General features: G+C 43.7%; 2 non-coding genes across 2 annotated transcripts; both read right to left on the reverse strand.

The window, feature by feature from the left end:
- Window positions 1-942: 942 nt before the first annotated feature.
- Window positions 943-1,058, reverse strand: trnal-uaa (transfer RNA leucine (anticodon UAA)). Its single transcript has 2 exons — window positions 1,021-1,058; window positions 943-977 (listed from the first exon to the last, which is right to left on the reverse strand). It is a non-coding gene; the product is annotated as a tRNA-Leu (tRNA).
- A 1,308-nt stretch (window positions 1,059-2,366) lies between these two features.
- Window positions 2,367-2,480, reverse strand: trnal-caa (transfer RNA leucine (anticodon CAA)). Its single transcript has 2 exons — window positions 2,443-2,480; window positions 2,367-2,412 (listed from the first exon to the last, which is right to left on the reverse strand). It is a non-coding gene; the product is annotated as a tRNA-Leu (tRNA).
- Between the last annotated feature and the right edge of the window lie 2,663 nt (window positions 2,481-5,143).

The following is a 5,143-nucleotide window of genomic DNA, read 5'->3' on the forward strand; positions in this document are numbered from 1 at the left end:
TAATACGCTTATCTTGTCCAGATTTTATTTTTTATAACTTTCGAAATCATTTTTACTACCTGTATTAAACGTTTCAGCTTTACGCGAATAATTTCAAATCGTTCATGTTCGATCCTCCATCAAGGTGTAATTCATTTGTTTGTCTCTGAGAGGGTGTTTAAATCTGAAGAAATTCTGGTGGGCTTCGTAGTCGCCCAGGATTATTGCGTAAAATAACAATTAATGTTGTTATTATCATTATTATTTCGTTTGACTTCTCACAGTTTGTTGTGTTATACACATCAGGTGTTTTGACCGTCCTGTTACTGCGGTCCTTCAACGATTTTATTGTGTTCCTTGGATATCCGCGGGAAGGTGAATTTCATTTTTGTACATGGTGATATATGTATATAGATTTGCTGTGATGCAGAATTTACTTTCCGCTTTTAACTTTGAACCACTTGGGCCGAAGGTTCTTTTCCACGCTGTATGTATTAAAACATATGCTTTGTAAAAAAAAAAAAAAAGTGTGTCCTATTAAACCACAGAAAGGGAATATAATACAGTCCGGAATGATCAATCCGATATTCCCAAGTGCAGAGTGGCGTTAAACGCACGACACTGAGCTCCGCGGCAGATGTACAGGTATGCTTAAGAACGACGATGTAAAATGCCTTTTCATTATAGCGACCAACAACATGTCTGAATGGAACCGATGTCATTCTGTCCAACAAATAGCCATGGCTGAGACGGTGACACAGACACTCTTCACCGAATCCTCTTTCTCTTCAAACTCGGCTGCCTAAATCCGATGTAATGTGACCCATTGTACTGCTGTCTGCTGTGACTAAAACAAAACCTTTATCTTTCTTGCGTCTTTCTCATCCTCCCAATCCATGCTTTGATCGCTGCAATAAAATTAGTGATTGCATTATCAAAACACCAATTGTAAAAGACAACAGTTGTCAGGAGTGGGATTCGAACCCACCTTTCCAGGTGGAGACCAGAACACTCGCGTCTATTATTAAACGACTTTCTCGGCTTAAGTCTGGCGCCTTAGACCACTCGGCCACCCTGACAACTCTCTTCAAACCCACATGAGCAGCTGTGTTTCATAATAGAGTGAACGACTACATTGGTGAGAGAGCATACATACAAACACTCACTATATGGTGGGATTTGAAATGAAAATGGAGTGATGCCTTGTCTCAGGTTTTCCAGCATGTGAGAATTTAAAGCTCACAGCAGCACAGCGCGCTGGAACTGGTAATGCACACAGTTTAGGTCATCTGTCATAGAAAGGATGACGAGGCTTTGGAGAGTGTGCAGAAGAGATTTAACAAGATGATTCCTGAATTAGACAGTTTGGTTTTGCAATAACGAGAGCTTCAACCATCTTGTGTTGTTTTTCCCTCTGGAGCAGCAAGGCTGAGTGTGAATCTGATAGACGTCTCTTAGATTTTGGGAGGCATAGATAAAGGTAGAGCACACAGAAGCTGTCTCCATCCCAGAGCTGATATGTCTTATATCATAGGGCATACATTTCAACTAAGAGGGGAAGTTTTAAAGAAGACGTGACAACACCCTATCACTCAATGTTGGCAAGACCAAGGACAGATTGTGGTCTTGAGGAGAGGGAAAACCACAGGTCCATGAGCCATTTCTCATTGGAGGAAGTAATTTTAAATTGGTAGGTATTAGTATATCCTCTACTTTATCAGGAGACTTCAGGGATTCACCATGGCCTCAAAAACCTAGATGAACGTCTACAGATGTGTAGTAGAGAGTGGATTGTCTGCCTGCATCAGGACTTAGCACGGAAATAACATTACCTTTGAAGGAAAATCTTCAAAAGGTTAGTGGATTCGGCCCAGTCCGTCACGGGTAAAGCACTACAAAACATTCAGCACATCTGCATAACGCTGTCATCGGAAAACTGCATCCACCACCAGAGGTCCTCACCAACCAGGACATTTTCTTTTTACGCTGCTGCCATTAGGTAGAAGGTAAAAAGAGCATCAGGGCTCGCACCGACAGGTGCAAGAACAGTTTACACTCACGTCCCCATCCATTGACTATTCCGACAGCCAATGATTTCACTTTAAACACTATTCTATATTGATTAGATGAGTATCCTAGGACCTCAGCAGACCAGGCAGCATCTGTCAAAAAGAATACACAGTCGACGTTACGGGCCAAGATACTTCTCCATGGGATTGTTTCTGAATAAATCGCTCACCCAAAAATCGGTGTACGATGATCTGTTGTACTGTGATAAGCAGTGTCAAAAAACACAATCTATTCTACCGTTTTCCTAATCCACACTAAGAACCTACGTTTTGTTGCAGAAATAACATCATTTGGATTAAATGTTTAACAACAAAAGATGTCAGGAGTGGGATTCGAACCCACGACCCCAGCTGGAGACCAGAACACTCGCGTTTGTCGGAAGGATTTTCATACCTTGAGTCTGGCGCCTTAGACCACTCGGCCACCCTGACTACTGTTGTGTTTGGGAACGGAATGAATCCCTGATTTGAAGGCAAAGTTATTTACGCACAAACACACATATCATCCCGCTAATCGGAAATGAACGCGAGCTTGTTACAGTTTCGCAGATTAGGCAGCTTCTTTGGGAAGTGAAGCAAAATAATTACAGATCGAAGACTCGTGAGACGCGTCTCAGCAAGAATTTGGGAAGGAGGTTTGCTGAGATGAATGAGAACGCTTGGAAGACTCATTATTTTTACATGTAGTGAAGCGGGGAGGAAACGTTAATAGACCGTATTGAATCTGAAAACATTGAGTGCGAGTTGATCATGACAACGTCAACAGAAACTGAACACAGTTCAATTATATCTCGCAACGCTGCTTTACAGATGGATGTTAGTAACTGAACTATAAAGCTCAATAGTCTGATGACTGTGGAAGAAAGTGAAGCTGCGATTAAGTTCACAAGAACATAAGATATCGTGCAGAAAGGCCATTCGGTCCGCTGTGTCTGTTCATCATTCTATCATGGATGAGTTATTACAGTCAGAATGTTGTTCAGGCTTGTAGGTCAATGTTTACTCTGATGGAGAGGAGACAGAAGCAGGGCGTTTTGCACTGTAGAGCAGCGGCCTTTCTGAAAGATGAGACGCTTAAGAGAACGTATTTCGCTCGGGTTTGCTAATCCTGAGATAAATGCACAGAAGACATTAAAGTAAGGCAGGGACAAGGGGACGGCCATCGCCGGAGTGGAATGCTCCTCGCGGGATGTGGAAAGGCGGGGAGACTTCCATGGTTCCTGATGACAACAGCTGCGAGAAGTACACAGAGCTGCAGCTGGTAACAATCTGCAAGGTGCAGATTCTATGAGGTGTTTGAGTTGAATCTAGATGAACCCCGGTTCACTGGGGGCCGCAGGCGTGATGGACTAGGACATATAAAGTGGTAGATACAGTCAGGGTGCAGGACACAGGAAACTGGGTGACAGTCAGGAAGGGGAAAGGGTTTAGAGAGCCAGTGCAGACTATCCCTATGGCCATCACCCTCACCAACACCTGGTTGCCGTTTGTGGTTGGATGATCTAGCAGGGGAAAGCCACAGAGGTCGGATCTCTGGCACTGTGTCTGGTTCTATGCCTCAGAAGGGAAGGGGAAGAACAGATTCCTGGATGTTATGTTGCCTCCCGGGTACCAAGGTCCGAAACAACTTGGATCAAGTCCTGAATATTCTTCAGTAGGACCGTGAGCAGCCAGCAGCTGTGGTCTATTAAGGACCAATGACATCGGTAAGAAGAGCGACGAATTTCTGCAATGGAAATTCAGAGAGTTAGGTGCTGAGATGGAGGGCAGGATCTTCGGGGTTGTGACAGCGACACGTGACGCGTCCTAATCAGGCGATAAATGGAAACATGATACATATTAACACGTGGCTAAGGGTTTGGTGTAGGAGGGAGGCCATACGAGTTTTCGATCACTGATCTCTCTTCCATGGAAGTTAAGACCTATGGATAAAGACTTTTCGTGCGTGAACTGAAAGTGCATTAATATCCTGCCGGAAGGTTAGCGAGTGCTGCATGATTAGATTTAAACTACATTTGCACGGGGGATGGGAACCAGGGTGCCAGAACAGCTGGTGAGGAGATTGTGCAGACACGTTGATAAGGTCTCAGACAACGTCAGGAATGCAATCGTTGAGCAAGGTAGGACTAATGTTCTGAGCTGCGCATACTTCAGTGGTAGAAGTATCGGAGAAAAGGCCGATGACTCAGGGCTTGGATCAAAACCCGGAATCATGGTACTTTGCCGTTAAAGAGACTTGGTTGCAGTGGAGTTTAGTGTGACAGTTCAGTATTTCGGAGTTCCTTTGTTTCAGAAGCGATAGAGCGGGATGGACTAAAAGAGAAGGAGTAGCGTTAATAGACAGGGGGAATGTCACGGCTGTCTTCCGCCAGGACAGATGCAGAATTCGACTATTGAAGTTTTATTGATGAAACTGAAAAAGAGGAAAGGTATGATCACATTAATAGGGATAGATTACTGACCGCCCAATAGTCAGTGGTTTTAGACGGTCAAATTTGAGGATATATCGCTGTCTGTCGCTAGGACATTACGGTTGTTAGAGTTGGTGCTTCTGACAGTCCGCACGTTGACTGTTAATTCTACACTTTTAAAGGACTAAATAGGTTAGAGTTAGTCCAATGTGTTCAAAAATTCTCTTCCCCTTCATCAGTGTGCAGACGTCCCAAGGAGAACGCGTGCAATATTTGATCTGCAATTATGAAATGACAGAGACTGTGCAAGAGAAATAAATTTGATTTATCGAACACCTTGTAGCTCCTGATCACAATGCCATTGACTTCAAAGTAAATATGGACAAAAAAAGATCGTTCTAGTCCGTGCATGGAGATTTTTCATTGCGGAAAGTTCAATTTTGACGGTATCAAAAACCGTTTAGCAAGTGTCTATTGGAGCCGGGATGTTTTCTGGTCAGTGGGACGCGTTCAGAAATGAAATTCGGAGCGTACAAAGCTCATATGGGCTGTCAGCATAAAAGGTAAAGATAACAAGAGTAAATAACCTTGGTTTTCAAGAGATATTGATTTCTTGCACCTCACTTCCGATGCGGGCAGAGACGGACGAGGAAACCGACTGTGATTTGGCTTATGTTTCCGTTA

Source organism: Mobula birostris, chromosome 13 (assembly GCF_030028105.1).
Source record: "Mobula birostris isolate sMobBir1 chromosome 13, sMobBir1.hap1, whole genome shotgun sequence".
Lineage (NCBI taxonomy): Eukaryota > Metazoa > Chordata > Chondrichthyes > Myliobatiformes > Myliobatidae > Mobula > Mobula birostris.